Here is an 18,865-nt window from a genome sequence, read left to right as displayed (position 1 = left end):
AAGCCTGGAGCCTGCTTTAGATTCTGTGTCTCCCTCTCTCTCTCTTTGCCACACCCCCCGCCCCCCGCTCGTGTTCTCTCTCTCTCTCTCTCAAAAATAAATAATCAAACATTTTCTACAAATTAAAAATAAATAGGGGCGCCTGGGTGGCGGCTCAGTTGGTTGAGTGTCTGACTTCAGCTCAGGTCATGATCTCACAGTTGGTGAGTTTGAGCCCTGCATCCCCCGCTCTGTTCTGACAGCTGAGAGCCTGGAGCCTGCTTCTGACTCTGTGTCTCCTTCTCTCTCTGCCCCTCTCTGCTTGCACTCTGTCTCTCTCAAAATAAATAAACATAGAAAAAAATTAACAATAGATAAAAAATACAGTGATGTGTTTTATTTTCTGCTTCCTGATGCTGGGATCTTGCTGACTATGTGCTGACTGTCCCTCCCAGGGTGAGCCATTTCCTAGAGAGCAAACAACCCACCCGGGAGCACACTTGTCAAATACAAACCAACCAACCCAAAGTCCACACCTCAACCACCTCCTTTATTGGGGCTCTCATGCCCTGGGTCACTACCTGCCCTAATCACCCCATGGCGGGTCCCAAACAATCACAGACACCGTCTGTGTCCCTGACCTTGCTGACATGATTCAGATTCACCAGTGCTAACCCTGATAAGCCTGCTTTGCCCACATCTTCCTACGGAAACCACCGGAAAGGCTCTTGCCCACAGTTTCCCCCTCTTCCTCTGCCTCCAGACCTACCCTAGCATTTCACTATGCACCGCCCCCTGACCACGGCTTGGTGTTCCTCCTCGTCTTGAGAGCTGTAACAAACTATCTTTTTTTTTTTTTTAATGTTTATTTTTGAGACAGAGTGTGAGCAGAAGAGGGGCAGAGAGAGAGAGGGAGACACAGAATCTAAAGCAGGCTTCGGGCTCTGAGCTGTCAGCACAGAGCCTGATGCAGGGCTCAACCCACCACGAGAGATCATGACCTGAGCTGAGGATGGCTGCCCAACAGACCAAGCCATTCAGGCGCCCCACAGACTATCTTCTCAATGGCAGTCATTTCCATATCAGTTGAGCAAACTATATGTCAAATTCTCTATTGATACACTTTCTTTTAAAACAATGGACACCACTGCTTTTTTTTTTTTAATGTTTTTATTTATTTCTGAGAGAGAGAGAGAGAGACAGCGTAAGCAAGGGAGGGTCAGAGAGAGAAGGAGACACAGAATCTGAAACAGGCTCCAGGCTCTGAGCTAGCTGTCAGCACAGAGCCCGATGCGGGGCTCGAACCCACGAACCATGAGATCATGACCTGAACTGAAGTCGGACGCTCAACTGACTGAGCCACCCAGGCGCCCCGACATAACCGCTTTTTAAAAAAATTTTTTAAATGGCAAGAACAGTAACATCTGTTGAAATAAAGCAAAGAGGCTAACATCTATTAAGTCTGACTGTTTTGGGCCCTCAAATAAGGAACCTCAGTTTCCTGTGTCACTGAGTAAGTGGTGTAGGCGGAAACTGAATTTGAGTTTCAACTTGGAGAAAGTAGGATTAGGGGAGGAGGAGAAACAGAAATTCCTCAAACAGAGATTAGGACTCTGTGATGTCACAGAGGCCAAGAAGAGAGGCTGCTGAAGGGGACTGGCCAAGTGGTAATTTCCTTTTCTTAGGACATTAAGGAAAAAAATGTTTGGGGCGCCTGGTTGATTCAGGCTATATAGAGCATGGGACCCCTGATCTCCCAGTGGTGAGTTTGAGCCCCACGTTGGATGTACAGATGACTTTTTAAAAAATGTTTGAGGACACCTGGGTGGCTTAGTCGGTTAAGCTTCCAACTACAACTCAGGATATGATTTTATCGTTCATGAGTTCGAGCCCTGCATCTGTGCTGACAGCAGAGAGCCCGCTTTGGATCCTCTGTCCCTCTTTGTCTCTTCCCCTCCCCAGCTTGTGCTCTCTCTCTGTGTTTCTCTCAAAATAAGTGAACTTAAAAAATGTTTGTTAATGGGGCGCCTGGGTGGCTTAGTCGGTTAAGCGTCCGACTTTCGCTTAGGTCATGATCTCGCGGTTCATGGGTTCGAGCCCGGCGTCGGGCTCTGTGCTGACTGCCAGCTCAGAGCCTGGAGCCTATTTCAGAGTCTGTATCTCCCTCTCTCTCTGACCCTCCCCTGCTCACGCTCTCTCTCTCTCTCCTAGAAATAAATAAAAATATTTTTTAAAAAATGTTTGTTAGTGTCCTCTGATGATGGTTAAAAGTTGAGTGCAGATTTTATCTTGTTGTAAGGTATGTGTTTTACTTTGGATCTAAAAAATATAAGGGCTTCGTCGAGTCACAAATTAGCTGTGACGGAGGAAGAGGAGTGTTGAACCTCGAGACTGGTAAGTTAATAAAACACCTGCTGGTACTGAGCTAACAGACCTGCAAGTGGCTACTGTATCTCCAGCCCAAGGTCATTCCCATCAGTCTGTACCAAGTGCTACACACAGATGTGTTGGGCATAGAGAATGGTAACTTTGGAGTTTTCAGACTGATGTTTTGCACACACAAAGGAGGCAAATGAAGATCTGGTTGCTGTTTTTTTTCAATATGCTCTATGAAGGTCATTTCAAAATAGAAGACATTCAAGACATCTCATTTCTGGGATATTACTGAATTTCTTGCCTCGATAAAGTCCAGTTTCAGCTTTATGGCTCATGCCACTACCAGGGGCCCCAAATTGTACGAAATACGGAGCGGGACAGTGGCGCAGGCCCTTGAGTCATGTACGTGAAGAACCACGTGTGTTTTAGGCTGGGTTTATACCGCCCAGTTAATGTGCCCATTAGAGGAAGCAGCTAATGCCAGAATCCACTAAATGGGCCTCCACCTGACAATACCAGCAAGCATTTGACACCGGGCAGTGTGACCAATAACAGGTGTGACAGACACCCTCAATATGTCCCCTCAGTGTCGGTCCCACCCTCTTTGCCAATGAACCAAAGGAGAGAGGGGGGGTTGATAAGCGCCCGCACTCATTAGCCCCCTTCCCTTCTCTCTTGCAGGTATGGTTGGCCATGTCACACAGTTCAGGACCGAGATGGGTGAGCAGAAATCCAGTACAGAGACAGAACGGGGGCAGAGAAAGGCAGCAAATCCAGCCTCCACCTTACACACCCCCCCCTGCCCCCCCCTGCACAGGGCGATACGTCTGCAGCCCAGCAGCTATCACAAAACCAGGCGATGGACAAATTTGAGCATGAAAGCCAGCTTGCTAGGATTGATGGGGCCAAAAATAGAAAGCTCTTGGGTCCCTGCTGGCATCGATGAGTAGCTGTCCCAAAGCCATTCCTCCCCCAACATTTTATTAGGAAAAATTTTAAGCATACAGGGAAGTTGACGGAATTACACAAGGGAACACCCTCCCCTGTCCTCATTTTAGTATATTTGCTTCATTGCGTGTGTCCATCACGTGTCCTTCTAACCATCCCTCAATCCGTCTCGTCTAAACGCATTTCTGAGAACACACCCCCTTCTGCATTTTAGTGTGCTTTATTAAGTAGGCTATTTGTTTAGAATCCTTTTTTATTATTTATTCACTTATTTTTAATGTTTATTTATTTTTGAGACAGAGAGAGACAGAGTGTGAGCAGGGGAGGGGCAGAGAGAGACAGAGCAGAATTCGAAGCAGGCTCTAGTCTCTGAGCTGTCAGCACAGAGCCTGATTTGGAGCTAGAACTCACGAACTTTGAGATCATGACCTGAGCCAAAGTCAGACACTTAGCTGACTGAGACACCCAGGTGCCCCTAGAATCCTTTTTTAATGGAATGTTTTATTGAGAGAATTACAGATTCATATACAGTTACAAGAAATAGCGCAGAGAGGGGAGTCTCACTGTGTCAGTCAGTAGAGTATGTGACCCTTAATCTCAGGGTGATGAGTTCAAGCCCCACATTGGGCATGGAGCCTCCTTAAAAAAATAAAAATAGGGGCCCCTGGGTGGCTCAGTCAGTTAAACAGCTAAGCGTCCAACTGTTGATTTTGGCTCAGGTCATGATCTCATGATTCATGAGTTTGAATCCTGTGTCATGCTCTGTGCTAACAGCTCAGAACCTGCAGCTGCTTTGGGTTCTGTGTCTCCCTCTCGCTCTGCTCCTCCTTTGCTCACATTCAGTCTGTCTGTCTCTCTCTCTCTCTCAAAAATAAATAAATATTTTAAAATTTTTAAAAATTTAATAATTAAAAAAAATAAGGGGACCTGAATAGCTTAGTCAGTTAAGTGTCCAACTCTTGATTTAGGTTCAGGTCATGATCTCACGGCTCGAGCCCCACGTCAGGCTCTGCATTGACAGTATGGAGCCTGCTTGGGATTCTCTCTCTCTCTCTCTATCTCTCTCTCTCTCTCTCTCTCTCTCTCTCTCTCCCTCTGCCCCGCCCCAACTCATGTTCTCTGTCTCTCTCAAGATAAACAAATAAATAGAAAAAAATCTCTTTAAAAATTAAAAAAAAGTAACTTTTAGCTCTCTGGAGGGCATATAATGATATCTTATTGTGATGATTTGAACTTGCATTTCCCTGATGATTCATGGTGCTGAGTACTTCTTGTGCTTATTGGCCATTTGGGTATCTTTTTTTGTCAAGATGGTGGAACCACAAGCTGGGGACAGCCAGAAGCCCTCAGTCCCTGCTTGGAGGAGAATGATCTGAGCGGCAGAAGCTCTGGGTGAATGAGAAATAACCCTCTGTTTTGTGAATCCACTGAGATGCCCTCCCATTTGCTTCGAGTGAAATTATACATTAAATTATACCTCAGTACACTTCATAAAAAAGAAAAAGAAAATGAATGGTGGAGGAGGAGTTGATCCTAAGAAGATCAGAACCCAAAGGGATATTGAGCTGCCCCTGGACCTCCAAGCATGACCCACGCAGGAAGTGGGCTCTGCGCCTTGACTTCTGGTGGTGGGACTGAGTCCTATACCGAATATGCGTAATACTAACTAAACTGTGCTTCTCCCTAGATGTCGTCGGGCTCGAAGGGAAAAATTACACTAGAACAAGGCAGATGGGATGGAATTACCTAATATTGTCAAAGACCCCAGCTCACACGCTGTTAAACCAGGAACCCAGGTCTCAGGCTTCAAGGTCAGCTTCAAAGCAGCTCTCCTCCTGTGGCCTGGCAGCTGTCCGCGAAACTACACGGAGCCCTCCAGAAACTGTTATGCACAGGTATTCCTGAACCCTGTGAACTGTCCTTGGCTGAACCTTTCTCCACTCTGCCGGGCCTGCTAAGCTCTGTTTGAAAAGCTTGCAATTTAAAGAAGAGAAGAACCAGCAAATATATAGGGTTGAAAATGAAAAACCTTTTCTCCAGGGCTACACCAAGTCCTGGGGTTAAGACTTGTTAGTGCTGTCCTTTTAAATAGATAAAAGACATTTCAATCTCTTGCCATGAAAAACTCNCCCCCCCCCACTTCAGCTCTCCTTCCCTGCTCCCCCCTACCCCAAAACCCTGTAATTAAAAAGACTCTTTTCAGACTGGAATACAATTCAAGCACAATCATTATGAAAACGCTGCCCTGTTTCTGTGGTTACTGACAACTCCCTTTGTGTAAATCTCATTAAATCAAATGGAGGACTCCCAGTTTTGTCTTTTTGGGTTTTTTGGGGACAATTCCTGGGAAGAAAAAGCTATGTTGATTTTAGAAATAATGTTGCCAATCTCAGGTATGAGACCTCTTTGGATTAGAAAATAGTGTTATTTCTCTCTCTGAAACCGCTGACAAATGGAGCGTGAAAAATTGACAAAGGGTTTTGTGGCCCCACGTGCTTTTCTACCACGTTTCTCTTTCCCGTAGAAAGCGCCTTTCTCTGACAAGCTAGCTTATGTTTATTATGCCTGTGAGGAGACAACTAAAATTACTGAAAATATGGCTTTAGAAACCATGTTTCATTCATTTTCATCCTGTACATTTTGGGTGCTTAGGAGAAATTTGCCTCTCGCTTGAAAAGAATGATTCTTATTTATTCAAGCTGTGAGCGACAGTGGATTTTCCTGATACTCTGAAAAGCTTGAAGAGTAAAATGGTTGTCATATAAAATTAAAGACAGCAGTGGAATTTCCCTAGATCTTAGAATGTAGCATGCGATATATAAAACTTAAAATTCCAATCTGTGCCTAGCAGCTGTATTAGCTAGCCACCATTATCCGTTTTTCCCCTTGATTTTGTTCTTTCTACTCCCATTCTAGAATTTCCGAAGTCTTTCACCGTCAAAATATTCCTCTTTCCCAGTGTCTTTTTCCAGCAAAAGATGGAAATGGCGTAGACCCTTTCTTACCATCAAATGCACAAATAGACTCTATCGGGCCCTATTCTGGGCACTACTAGTAAAAAACGAGAATACCACTGACCCTGTGTACTGCTCCCCCGGGGGGCTATGTTTGCAAATGCCTTTCCTTGCATGAATTAGGGCTCTTCCGTGTCAGTGTGCCAGGTCCTAGTGACTGGAAACAGGCTCCTTGGGGACTTCATTTAAAGGATTAACTTCCACTGACTCATTGGGCTTATAGGGATCTTCCTCATGGTCTACCTGGCGAAATTCACGCTTAACTTAGTACTTGGTTGTTGTGATCAATGACTGAGGTCAGGTTAGGAGAGACAGATGCCCCAGATAAGGATAAAAGATCATGAGTGTGACTATTCAGGTTCACAGCTGGAATAGAAACTCTGAATGCCACGCAGGCCTGATTTGCCTCCCCTCTCTTTATCTCCAGGTTCCCCCCACCCCGTTTCTGCTGCCCCATGCTAGTGTATGCCTTGTAAGTCCACTGTGTTTATTTCATTCTGTGTGTTACGTTTGTTTTTTTTTTTTTAAGTTTATTTTTATTTATTTTCAGAGAGAGATAAAGAGTGAGCCAGGGAGGGGCAGATAAGGAGGGAGAGACAGAATCCCAAGCAGGCTCCACGCTGTCAGTGCAGAGCCCGATGCAGGGCTTGAAATCACGAACCACGAGATCATGACCTGAGCCCAAGTCAAGAGTCAGATGCTTAACTGACTGAGCCACCCAGGCGCCCCTCATTCTGTGTGTTCTTAGGGAGTGTGGTTTCCTACACTGGATTGGAAGGGGTCGCTCTTTGGGGTGGCCCTCCAGCTCAGGCATACTGCTCTGCCAGGGGACGCCCACTTATAAATGTGAAGAGAGCCTCTCTTTATCCATTCCAGGGAATATCAAGGAAGTATCGATGCCTGAGAATCTAGAGCTGTGGGGCCTCGGTCAGACATACTTTACAGAACAAAGATAACCTTCTGTACAACAATCTAAAAAGACAGAGATAAAGAAAGCTTTAGATCAGAACCAGAAATATCTTTACCCTGAATGAGATTGTGAAGACCTAGGAAAACCTTAGGAGGTTTACCAGTGGAGAAAAAGACTGTCAGACAAAGGAAGGGGGGGGGAGGAGAGGGCAAAAGGGAAGAGGATTACAGAGGCACACCCTCTTGTGAGATTACATAGTGATTAGCACGGTGAAAATGAATATTTATGAGGCCGGCGTTGATTATACTGTATTACGGGGGATCATTTGAATAATCATGAATATGTTTCCATGCATTTGGACCTAATGGGATGGTTTTCAGTCTTTAATGAGGCAGTGGCGCGTGTTTGAAGAGCCTGGGAGAGGGGAGTGAGAGCAGAAAAAAGGGAATGAACAATACAGGTCACCAGGTTGCAACACAGATTTTTCTCACTGTATTGCTCTCTTATCATCGCAGTCCTGTCTGTATAGAGCTGAGGGGAAAATAGCTAAAAATCATGAATTGGGGGCCCATCAGCGTGTAGGCTAAAAGGCTAAGTGATTTTTCCGAGGTGGCACAGCTATATAATGCCTGAACCAAGACTTCAGATACATCTTTCCAGAGTCACTTCCAAGTGCACAGGGTCAGTAGACAACCACGTCTCAGGTTACACCTACTATCCCCCCACCATTATTAGGGATTATCCCTTTCATTGGCAAAAGTGTAAGGGTTGGGATGTCAAATGGTTTGAGGAAAGCACCCATTTATTTATTCTACCTACAGGCTCTGGCGGGATGCCAGGCGTCCAGAAATGCTGGTGGTTGTTTTGAAAGCAGAGATCACAGGAGAGCAGGTGGAGGAAGGCAGGGAAAGGCATCAGATGGGAGCATTTCTATGTTCTTGTGACTTGTTTGGGTGGCAGGGAGGTGCTGTGGTCCAAGGAGGGTTGAGGAAGTATAGACGGTTCAATATGAACGTATTCAGATGGATTTGCTTCTCAGGGAAGGCATGCATGAAACTAGTCCGGCATAAGGCAGAGGCATAAACAAGAATGCCAGCTTAGTTATTTTCTACGCAGAGAAACCCAGCACTCCTTGGTCCAGGCACGCTCTCGTGGGCGGTGTGCGCCAAGGACAGGCCAAGTGATCTTGCACCCTGCAGCCGGGCGAGCCTGGATCCAAACCCCAGCTTTTTCCTGGTATCCGCAGTTTGACCTTGGCCAAGTCCTCTAGCTCTCCCAGGCCTGGGTTCTTGGCCGGAAGCTGGGCTGTGTGGGGCCAAAATGCAACCAGCAGTGCACTCAAGGTGCCCAGCACAGGATGCAGACCGAACACATGGGAGCTATTATTAGCCTCTGCCTGCAGGCGGAAGCCGAATTGCAAGCGGGTTGCTGGAACTTGACGGGGGGAGGTAAGCTGGTGATTCAGCGGCTGGCGCATCCTTTGGAGCCCGGCTCCACCAGCGACATGAGCTGGCGCCTTCAGCCGGGGAAGGTTCTGGGTGGGCGCTGTCAAAGAAGGATAGTGACTAGAGTTAATTTTCCCAAAGTTCTAAGCTCACCACCCCCCTTCGTGTGATTGACACATTCTTTCTTTAGATATGCTAATACCTTCAATTAGATTACAGTCCGTCTTGCCTTGGCAGGTTTTGTCTTTTAATAGGACTTTGTCTATTTCAGGACTTTCATACAAGAGATTTTTTTTTTTAACAGTTCACCTCTAAGGAGGCAAACTTGGAACCTTATTTCTGTGTTCTGTTGGGGGTAGCCCAGGCTGGAGACCTCCAAGGCCTTTAGGGCCTCTAGGTATCCATTAAACGAAGCTATGTTTGAGTGTCTAGTGGTACCTAGAGCAATTTCTTTTTAAACAAGAAACGACCTCCGCTTTCCTAATCTATAAACTGGATTGTCCAATGAGTTGTTAGGAAGTTTAAATGAAGAAATCCTTAAAGAAGGGTTACATGAGAACATCCCGGATACCACAGAGCTTGGTCAATTTGTTGAATGAATAGTGATGATGGCTACTCCTGCCAAGCGCCAGGCCCTTTGCTGCCCTTTGGGAATTTAACGGTGAATCAGACACAGGGTGCTGCCTTAACCGAGCCTTCGGTCCACAGGTGGGAGGCAAATAAGCGACCCTTCTTCTGTGGAATAAAGGCATCGATGGGGGAGATAGGGGTGTTATTGGAGCTCCTAGCTGGAGGACCCAAGTCGGTGACGAGGTCTCTGAGGTTCCCCAGAGGAAACGGCCTCCAAGCGATGACATGAACAGTAAGAGGCCACCAGAGGTGGAGAAGTCTAGTGCCCTGGTGCAGAGCTCTCAAGGCAAGAAAGACTTTCTTCAACAGAGAGACCATGAGGAACCACGGGAGTGTTCCTCGCCAGAGGATGTGGGTGTAAGAAGAGACTGCAGAAGCAAGCAAGGGTTCGACCACATAAAGGAGTTGGATTTTTTCCAGAGACATGGGTGTTAGGAGACAGGGTTCCACAGGCTTAACAAAAATTAGAGCACGGAGGGAAGGCTAAAGGGGGGCTTTGGATGACTCAGGACTTTCAAGCTTGGACTCCATGTTGAGCAGTGGTCAACAGAACATGGCGCCAGTCCACCTGAGATTGAGTGCTGACTCCATTGTTGAAGGCTGTGTGTTCAAGAAAGCCTCATGTGTAAACTGAGATAGTCCCAGGACTCAACTCAGAGGTTCGTGTGAGAGAATGTGTGTTAACTGAGATAATACAGACTGAGCAAAGTGCTCTGACAGGACCTGGCATAGAGTAAGTGCTCCCTAAGTTGGGTATAGACTTTGCCACCACTCACACAGCAAGAAGTCGGCTAAGTCAGCTGCAAAGGCGGCTCTCTAAAACACACGTGAGGAATGGGGAGGGGAGGGGACGCTTACAAATTTCCAGAAGATGGAAACTCCACGAACGTGGGACTCCCCCTTCCAGGCGAGTTTTACTGCCTTTACAAACTTGGTTACTTGGTCTCCATAGCTGATTAGAAAAGGAGTCTCCTAGGAAAGGCAGACGGGACTCCTGGGAGCTCAAGGAAAATTCAGGAAGTACTAGGAGACACAGATACAAGAACCACAGAGGCGTAGCAAACCGTGGTTCAGAGCGTTGAGAGCACAGGGTGAGTCCCGCCCAAAGCACATGGACGCCTTCACTGTGTTTCAGTATGACTATTGAGAACATAAAGGCACTCTGGAATATGGAACATTTGCCCATTAAGACAGGGGAATGTTTTATGAATTTTCAGAAATCATGTTATGTGGGGCAGGGCATATTAGGTTCCCAAGAGAGCTAATGCAAAGCAGCACAGTGTACGCTCTCTGGTATCTGTATAAATGAAATATACCAGAATTCTTTATTTTGGGAGAGACAGAGACAGCACAAGTCAGGATGGGGCAGAGAAAATCCCAAGCAGGCTCTGCGGACGCGGAGCTTGAACCCACGAAATGACAAGATCATGGGCTGAGCAGAAACCGAGTCAGATGCTCACAACTGAATGAACCACCCAGGTGCCCTTGGTATTTCCATTCTAACCCGCAGCTCCATCGTGCCTGGCTGTCTAGGTCTGGCACCTCTTTGGACTTTTTCTTTATGGGGTCGATTCTTGGATCGTTAAAATTTTCTGGGCAGGTTTTCAATAGCGTCTGTCTAGATGGTTAGCGTCACTTTCTTCCTGAATCCCGCCACTGCGTTGTTGGGATTTGGTCATTTACTTCAAGATGGGCGGAGATATGCATTACTCAGAGCTGCACTGTAGGCTTAAGTAAGGCACAGCAGAGCTCAGAGGAATTAGCAAGGAAAAAAAAAAACCATACATGGCAATGTATTTGTATAAAGGTAGATGTTTCCCAGTTTTATGTCTTCCTTCCTTCCTCTCTCCCCTCCCTTTCTTTCCTTCCTTCTTTTCTCCAAGTGGGTGGGATGTGGAAGAGACAGAAGAAAGAAATCTTGGTTTCCTTCCTTCTGGGTGGAAACTCATCAAGTTTAACCCATGCAAGAAGTACTCGTTTTTCTGTTGCTGGGTAGAAAAGGTGTGCTATTTGAGCTTCAACTGCCTTTCTGGCTTCCTGACTCTGGAAAAGACCCATAAGAGGAATGCCACGGGTCACGAGAGTTACTTAGCTGAGTAAATACACATGAGTGATTGAGGGAGCACTACAAAGTCTCCTCTAAGTAACCGAGTCAAAACTAACAATACTCGGTTGTCAGAACATCAGATGAAGCTGCCCAAACTATCGCCCTAGACGCATCTGTGCATTTTAAAGGCTGGCTGTTGAGGGCGGTCTTTGATGGATGTAGTTTTCTTTTCTAGCTTATGGGAGCGAGAGTTCAGCAGAGGAGTAACAAAGTGAATGCAGTTGGGGAAGGAAATCTGGTGACTGGAGGTGACGGATGCTTGGCAAGACAAGGAATGGATAGGGGGCGGGGAGGGGGTCTGTTAAAAAAAAAAAAAGGACTCTGTTTTTACTGCCACATTTATGGCTCAATTCAGATTTGTGTCAGTAGGATTTGTAAGCTGTCCGCTGCCTGGGCTTTGGCAGGTTGGTATTACTGGTGGTCTTAATCCAGTATCTGGACCAGAAAGCAAACTACATCCTTGGAATCCCCGTAGCAATTGAAAATTTTCCAAGGAGACTGCGGAAGCCAGATGGGAACGTGGCATGCGTTGCCCTGCTCGCACTAAGTCCTCAGTTGGTGCCGTGTTGCTGTGAAAAGGCCCCAGAACACTGGACGTTGGGGATTTAGAGCCGCGAGGCCAACAGACCCCATGTTGGCCTCACAGTTTCTCCTGGAGTGGGAGGGGAAGATGCAATATAATGAGGGCTATCAGATTTAGCAAAGAAAAATACAAGACGCCCAGTTAAATATGAATTCCGGATGAACAGTGGATGACTTTTTAGTAGAAGTGGATCCTGAAGATGGCACGTGTTTTATCTGGAGACCTTAACAATGAAGCCAGGTGGAGGTACGTGCTGCGTTTGGACGAAGAAAGCAGAGGAAAGGGTTAGCAGGAGATGTGAGGGTGCCATTTTAGTGAGAGTTAGAGAATCACCCTCTGAAAAAGTGACAGTTGAGCAGAGGGGAGGGAGGGAGCCAGGCAGGTGGTATCTGTGGAAAGAGCGTCCATGAGCAGGCACTGTACCTCAGATGCCCTGAGACCCAACTCGAGCTTCAAGACGTGGGTGCTGCGAGGGGAGGGTGGGGGGTCCTGCCTGGCTCAGTCAGCTAAGTGTCTGACTCTTAATATCTGCTCAGGTCTTGAACTCATGGATGGGAGATCGAGCTCCATGTTGGGCTCTGTGCTGACAGCATGGAGCCTGCTCGGGATTCTCTCTCTCCGTGTCTCTGTCTGCCCCTTCCCTTGCTGGTGTGTGCACACTCTCTCTCAAAATAACCCTCGAACCCACGAACCGTGACATCATGACCTGAGCCAAAGTCAGACACTTAACCGACTGAACCGCCCAGGTGTCCCCCGGAAGGGCTGATTTAAATCTCACCCCACAAGCATCAGAGTCTGGCATGAGTGTGAGCGCCCTCATTGTTTCCACACCAGCAGGTACACCTCACGACTGGAACTTTGTCAGTGTCCTGGATGACAAATAAAGAATGCTTTTCCTTTGTTTTAATTTTTATTTTTTTTAATGTTTTATTTATTTCTGAGAGAGAGAGAGAGAGGCAGCGTGAGCAGGGGAGGGTCAGAGAGAGAGGGAGACACAGAATCTGAAGCAGGCTCCAGGCTCTGAGCTAGCTGCCGACACAGAGCCCGACGCGGGACTCGAACCCACGAACCGTGAGATCATGACCTGAGCCGAAGATGGAGGCTTAACCGACTGAACCACCCAGAGGCCCCAAGAATGCTTTACCAAAAGCTACCTGGAGAGCCCCAGCTCTAGAAAGAAGGGAGGCCTTCCTTGGCTTTCTATTTGTTCATGGGTTTTTGCTATTTAGTTCTAACTGCTTATTCACACTTTTCCTAGGAACCGTCATAAAAAAGGAAGGTTTTTCTCCTTCTGTTTCCTAGTGGAAACAGAAATATTTTAACACAAAACAGAGGTTTGGTGAGGCTAAGTGGGTGGACAAGTGACTCTTGACCCCTGGGTGGTAAGCTCGAGGCCCATGTTGGCTGGAGAGATTACTTAAAAATAAAAACATCTTAAAAAAAATAACAAATGGGGGGGCGCCTGGGTGGCTCAGTTGGTTACACATCTGACTCTTGGTTTCAGCTCAGGTCATGATCTCGTGATTTGTGGGGTCAGGCCCCGAGTGGGGCTCTTTGCTGGCAGCACAGAACCTGCTTGGAATTCTCTCCCTCCCTCCCTGCCCCTCCCCTGCTCGTGCTTTCTCCCAAAATAAATAAATAAACTTAAATAAATAGGTTGAGACTAAAAGTTGAAATGGTTCTTTTCCCAACCCTACCCACCTGATCATGCACCAGTCCTGGAATGGTCTTGGGTTTACAGATGGCAAGATTTGCCCCCCTTTAATGGCAAAACTCTGGATTTGATAAGGATAAAAAGATCAGACCTCTTTACTGAGGTTTTTCTTATTTATCCAAATGCTTTATTACTTAGCAGGTTTGAGAAGAAGGCTTCGAGATACTTCTGTGAGATGTTTTCTGTGTCTTCTCCAGTCACCTGGCCTTATGACCTTGGACAGGAGGGGACAGGATGGAAGGTGAGCTGGAGACCCACCCTGGCTATTCCCCCACCCCGACCCCAGCCTGTTCTCCAAGAACTTAAGCCACACCTTAGTCCCAACATGAACATTACTTTGCTATTTCATTGTTTTCATTAGCATTTCTTTCTTCTTCCAAAACTCTTTCGCCCAAGGGAAATTTTGCTGGTTTCTTAGAAGAAATTCTTCTTCAAAGACCCAAAGGAAAGGACACAAGCGTAGACTCTTCCATCTCTTAGCCGAGTTCCTGCATTGAGAGACCCACCTTAAGCCAATCTTCCAATTCTCCCTAAACTCTGACCTTACCTACAGGCCTCTGAGACACTGCCTGGGCTTTTGAGGCATTGTTCTCCCTGACTTACCATGGTAAGCTTTGAACTTGGCTTTGCCTTGTCAACAGGTTGTGTTGGTCATATTTGGGGAGCCAGCTTCTGACAAGAGGCACCTTTTTCTTTTAGAGGAAAGGGAAAGCATGACTGCTGTGCATTTACTACAATAAACTGATTGCTTAAGGGGCTGTTGGTGAGAAGAAATTGGTTGAAAAGAGATTAGTGATTCTTTAAGTTTCTGTAAGAGACCAGGTGACAGTCAACTGCTTAAAACAAGGCATCAACGCAGACAGAAAGGGCAGATGCTTTGAAGTCTGCAGGAAGAGCAGACCTTTCCTTGGGGACGTGGGGGAGGCGTGGAGAGCAAGCGTTGGAGAAGTGAGGGTGGTGTTCGCGCTGGCAGTGGGCGGTGGATGAGGAGGAGGTACATTTTTGGACCCCCTGGGTTTAAAGTGGTTGTCAGTGATTTCTCTAATTTCCTCAGCAATTCGTTGTGATCTGGAGTTAGGGGAGAGAGCAACGCTGGAAACATAGTTTGGGGTATGTCAGAATAGATATTGGAGACCTCGAGTGCAAATGTGGTTACCCAACAGGTGCAGATTTGGAAAAGAGGAGGTTCGGGGCACTGGGCTGGCTCAGTCGGTAGAGCATGCGACTCTTGATCTCGGGGTCATGGGTTCAAGCTCCACATTGGGCGTTAGAGCTTACTTTAATAAAGAAAACAAAAGCTGAAGAAGGAAAACCTGAAAAAAAAAAAACAGAAGTAAAACCCTGAGAAAGCCCATACTTAACCTAGGAACGCAGGAGAATCAGCTAAGAAAGCCTCAGAACGAATGATCTTTATGGCAAGGCATCATGGGAGTTAAGGGAAGAGAGAAGTTCAAGAAGGGGCTGGGGAGGTGCGTACAATGGAGAATTCCCAAAGTGGAGAAGATCTTTCAGCGTGTCATTTCAAGGGAGGCAGCCAAAAAGGGGCTTAATTAGCTACTTTGTTCATTTCTTTATGCTTATTTATTTTTGAGAGTGGGAGATAGAGAGCACCTGTGAGCACGTGCAGGTGGGGGAGGGGAAGATAGCAGGCTCCCACGTTGTCCGCGCAGAGCCTGATGTGAGGGTAAATGCACAAACTTAGATCTTGACCTGAGCTGAAATCAAGAGTAAGATGCTTAACCAACTGAGCCACCCAGGTGCCCCCTGAAGGGTTTCTTTTATGCTCCAAGAGATGGGTCATTATTCCCCTTGAGTGAATTTGTGTTAGAAGGTAAAGAGTAGGATGGCACTAGTTAAAAGAAGCTAGACAGATGGGTAGCACCTGGAAGTTATTTACAGCATTCTCTGCAAAGCTGCTGAGCAGTGCCCGTGGTGTCTAGTGCCCGAGGTAGCTTCGCTGGTTGTGGTTCATGCTCTGAATTTTCCATGGCTACAGCCGGGTTGATAAGACTCTGTGTGATGCACTGGGAGGGACAAGATGGGAGACCATTAGGAAAGAGGCACCGCCAGAAAGTGATGCAATCCTGGCGGCTTTTATATTCGGTGAGTGGCAGAGGTGGAAACTCAGAGTGTGATGATGTTATTTATTTACCTGATGTCTGGATTGGGTTTACTGAGCACCACCTGCATTTAATTTACGCAAATCTAGACTCTCAGTGCCGTGCTGTTTACAGAGTCCGGCAAAAGTTTGTCCACTAGAGGAAATTTTTTGAACCCACTGGCTTTAACATGCTTGCTCAGTCACACCTATGTAATCACTTATAAATTCAACACAGGGAGTACTATGCTAATATGTCATTATATTACAAATTACACACAAAAATAGAAGTCAAAGAATGTGGAAAGCCTAATGGATTAAACAACGTGATTAAAATTTCCTTTCCTTTAGTAACAGTACGAAGCATTCTGCTCTCATTAAAATTCTGAATATCAAACGTGCTTTATGATAAAGCGATTTAAAGATCTTGTTCTAAACTCCGTTTATTTCAACTTTGGTTGTTTTAAATGCCATCCTTGGGGGCAAAGACACTTCAAAAGGTATGTACCATTGGAAGGAGTGGGTTATTTTCACCACATCCTCATTTTCCATTTGTTTCGTTTTTTTAAAAGATTTTAGGGGCAACTGGGTAGCTCAGTTGTTTAAGTGTCCGACTTCAGCTCAGGTCATGATCTCACCATTCGTGAGTTTGATCCCTGTGTCAGGTTCTGTGCTGACAGCTCAGAGCTTGGAGCCTGCAGCCTGCTTCAGACGCTGTGTCTCCCTTTCTCTCTGCCCTGCCCCCGCTCACACTCTGTCTCTCTCTGACCCTCTAGATCCAGAGTTGCACTCTCCAGTGGCTGAGCCAGTCAAGTGCCAAGTGCCCTTTTCCTTTCTTTCTTCTTCTTTTTTTTAGAGGCTTTAGGGGCACCTGGCTGGCTCTGTCAGTAGCTCATGAGACTTTGGATCCCGGGGTTGTGAATTCGAGCCCCACATTGGGCGTAGAGATTACTTAAAAAATGTATTTTTTTAAGATTTTATATTTGAGTAATCTTTACACCCAACATGGGGCTCAAACTTACAACCCCGAGATCCAGAGTCCCTTGCTCTACTGAGCCAGCCAGGCGCCCCGTAATGCTTGTTTTTCAATCTCCCCTACCCACGAAAAGCTTTCGTTAAAATTTAGTTGATGAATCCGTTTTCCAAAGTCAGTCCATTGTTCCTTCAATGTCAATTGGAAGAGGTTACATTTGCATTTTTATATTTTAAACAGATTCAAGCACATTGAAATCTTTCATCTGGGAATTGTTAACGGTTTGGACAATTCTGTTTAAAGGGCTTCTGTGTGGCTTAGTCGGTTAAGAGTCTGACTTGGGCTCAGGTCATGATCTCCTGGTTTGTGAGTTTGAGCCAGGCGTCAGGCTCTCTGATGTCAACAGAGCTCGCTTCAGATCCTCTGTCCCTTCTTTCTGTCTTCTCCCCAGCTTGCACTCTGTCTCTCTCAAAAGAAATCAATAAAAACTTAAAAAAAATTCTGTTTAAGACAGTTTAACTGTGACATCTATAGCTGTCAAAGGTAATATGCATACGCATTTTATTTGTTTATTTTCAAAATTGTTTATTTTTGAGAGAGAACGGGGAGGGGCAGAGTGAATCCCAAGCAGGCTCTGCACTGTCAGCCCCAATGAGGGGCTCAAACACATAAACCATGAGATCATGACCTGAGCTGAAATCAAGACTCGGACGCTTAACTGACTGAGCCACCCAGTCCCCTTCATAATTTTTAGCACCAAATTATGAGTGATTTACAAATACCTGTTTCTACAATGCTCTCTCCATAGCATGAGCTTCTTCCTGAAACCAATCACTTTTGTTTTCATGGTTAACAGGTTCTCTTTACCTCAAAGTGACAGATTCAACATTTTTTGTTCTGCAGCGCCTGGGTGGCTCGGTCGGTTAAGCGTCCGACTTCGGCTCAGGTCATGATCTCATAGTTCGTGGGTTCGAGCCCCGCGTCGGGCTCGGTGCTGACAGCTCAGAGCCTGGAGCCTGATTCAGATTCTATGTCTCCCTCTCTCTTTGACCCTCCCCTGCTCACGCTGTCTCTCTCTCAGAAATAAATGAAACATTAAAAAAAAACCCCACATTTTTTGTTCTAAGAAATAGGTGCCAGATAGCGTATTACAGACAGCACTTACCAAAGAAAAGTTCAGCAAATTTGAACTACAGTGAATAACTCACCTTTGACTTCTTTGCTATAGATATAAAAGATTTCAGTAGTCACGCCTTCTCTTCCCCCCCCTTTTTTCAAAATGAAATTAACTCCACTGATTATATCCTGTAGTACAGAGGTCAAGGGTGGGCTGCCTCAAGAAGCGTACTTTAGGAAGAACATTATTTTGAGTTGAAAGCAATCCAAACCCAGAAGATTCAGCTTTACCTCCTCTTCACCTGCCTGCAAGTATCAGGAAGAGAGCTGTTCACAGAGATTCCTCCTTACGGAAGCAAGACATCTGCATAACAGAGCAACCTTTGTTTTGCAAACATCTCTCACCTCCCGCCTAAAGGTCTTTCTCACCTTTGTATCCTCAGACTCTGCCCCTCTCCGCTCCAATAAGATCATGTTGCCTCACTGTTTGGAATTTCCATGTCTGTGAGTTCCTCTTACTTATACTTTAAATTTGATTTTTCTCCTGTTAATCTGTCTCATGTTGTGTTTATTCTTAGTCTAGCTAGAGGGACCTTGAGGAGCAGAGGGAATTCTTCCTCCCCGACAGTAGCAATCTCTAAACTCCTGGCTTCAATTTCTTGGCTTCTTTAGAAGCTTATCTGTTGTGAGTGATTCAGTGGTTAATTTTGAGTGTTGCGATTTTCATAATTCAATCCTGGAATTTGACATTTCTGTAAAGAAGCTGCTTTTTTAGTTGTTATTGTCACACATTAAAAAAAAAATTATATTCCATGGGGCACCTGGCTGTCTCCGTCGTAAGAGCATGTGACTCTTCGTCTTGGGGTTGTGAGTTTGAGCCCCGTGTCATCTGTACAGATTACTAAAAAAAAAAACACCAAACTTAAAAAAATATATATACCCATAGTATTTTCATTAAAGAAGTCATTTATT

At 45.9% G+C, this 18,865-nt stretch overlaps 1 long non-coding RNA gene across 1 annotated transcript; it reads left to right on the top strand.

Annotated features, from left to right (window-relative positions):
* The first annotated feature begins 1,693 nt into the window (after positions 1-1,693).
* On the top strand, positions 1,694-5,411 carry LOC144242741 (uncharacterized). The gene is made up of 3 exons (XR_013338450.1): positions 1,694-1,741; positions 3,037-3,075; positions 4,991-5,411. It is a non-coding gene; the product is annotated as an uncharacterized LOC144242741 (long non-coding RNA).
* The last annotated feature ends 13,454 nt before the right edge of the window (positions 5,412-18,865 follow it).

The sequence above is a fragment of the Crocuta crocuta genome, unplaced genomic scaffold, assembly GCF_008692635.1.
Source record: "Crocuta crocuta isolate KB4526 unplaced genomic scaffold, BGI_CrCroc_1.0 scaffold36, whole genome shotgun sequence".
In the NCBI taxonomy this organism is placed as follows: domain Eukaryota; kingdom Metazoa; phylum Chordata; class Mammalia; order Carnivora; family Hyaenidae; genus Crocuta; species Crocuta crocuta.
The sequence above is the reverse complement of the archived record's forward strand: the minus strand, read 5'-3'. Positions and strand labels throughout refer to the sequence as shown.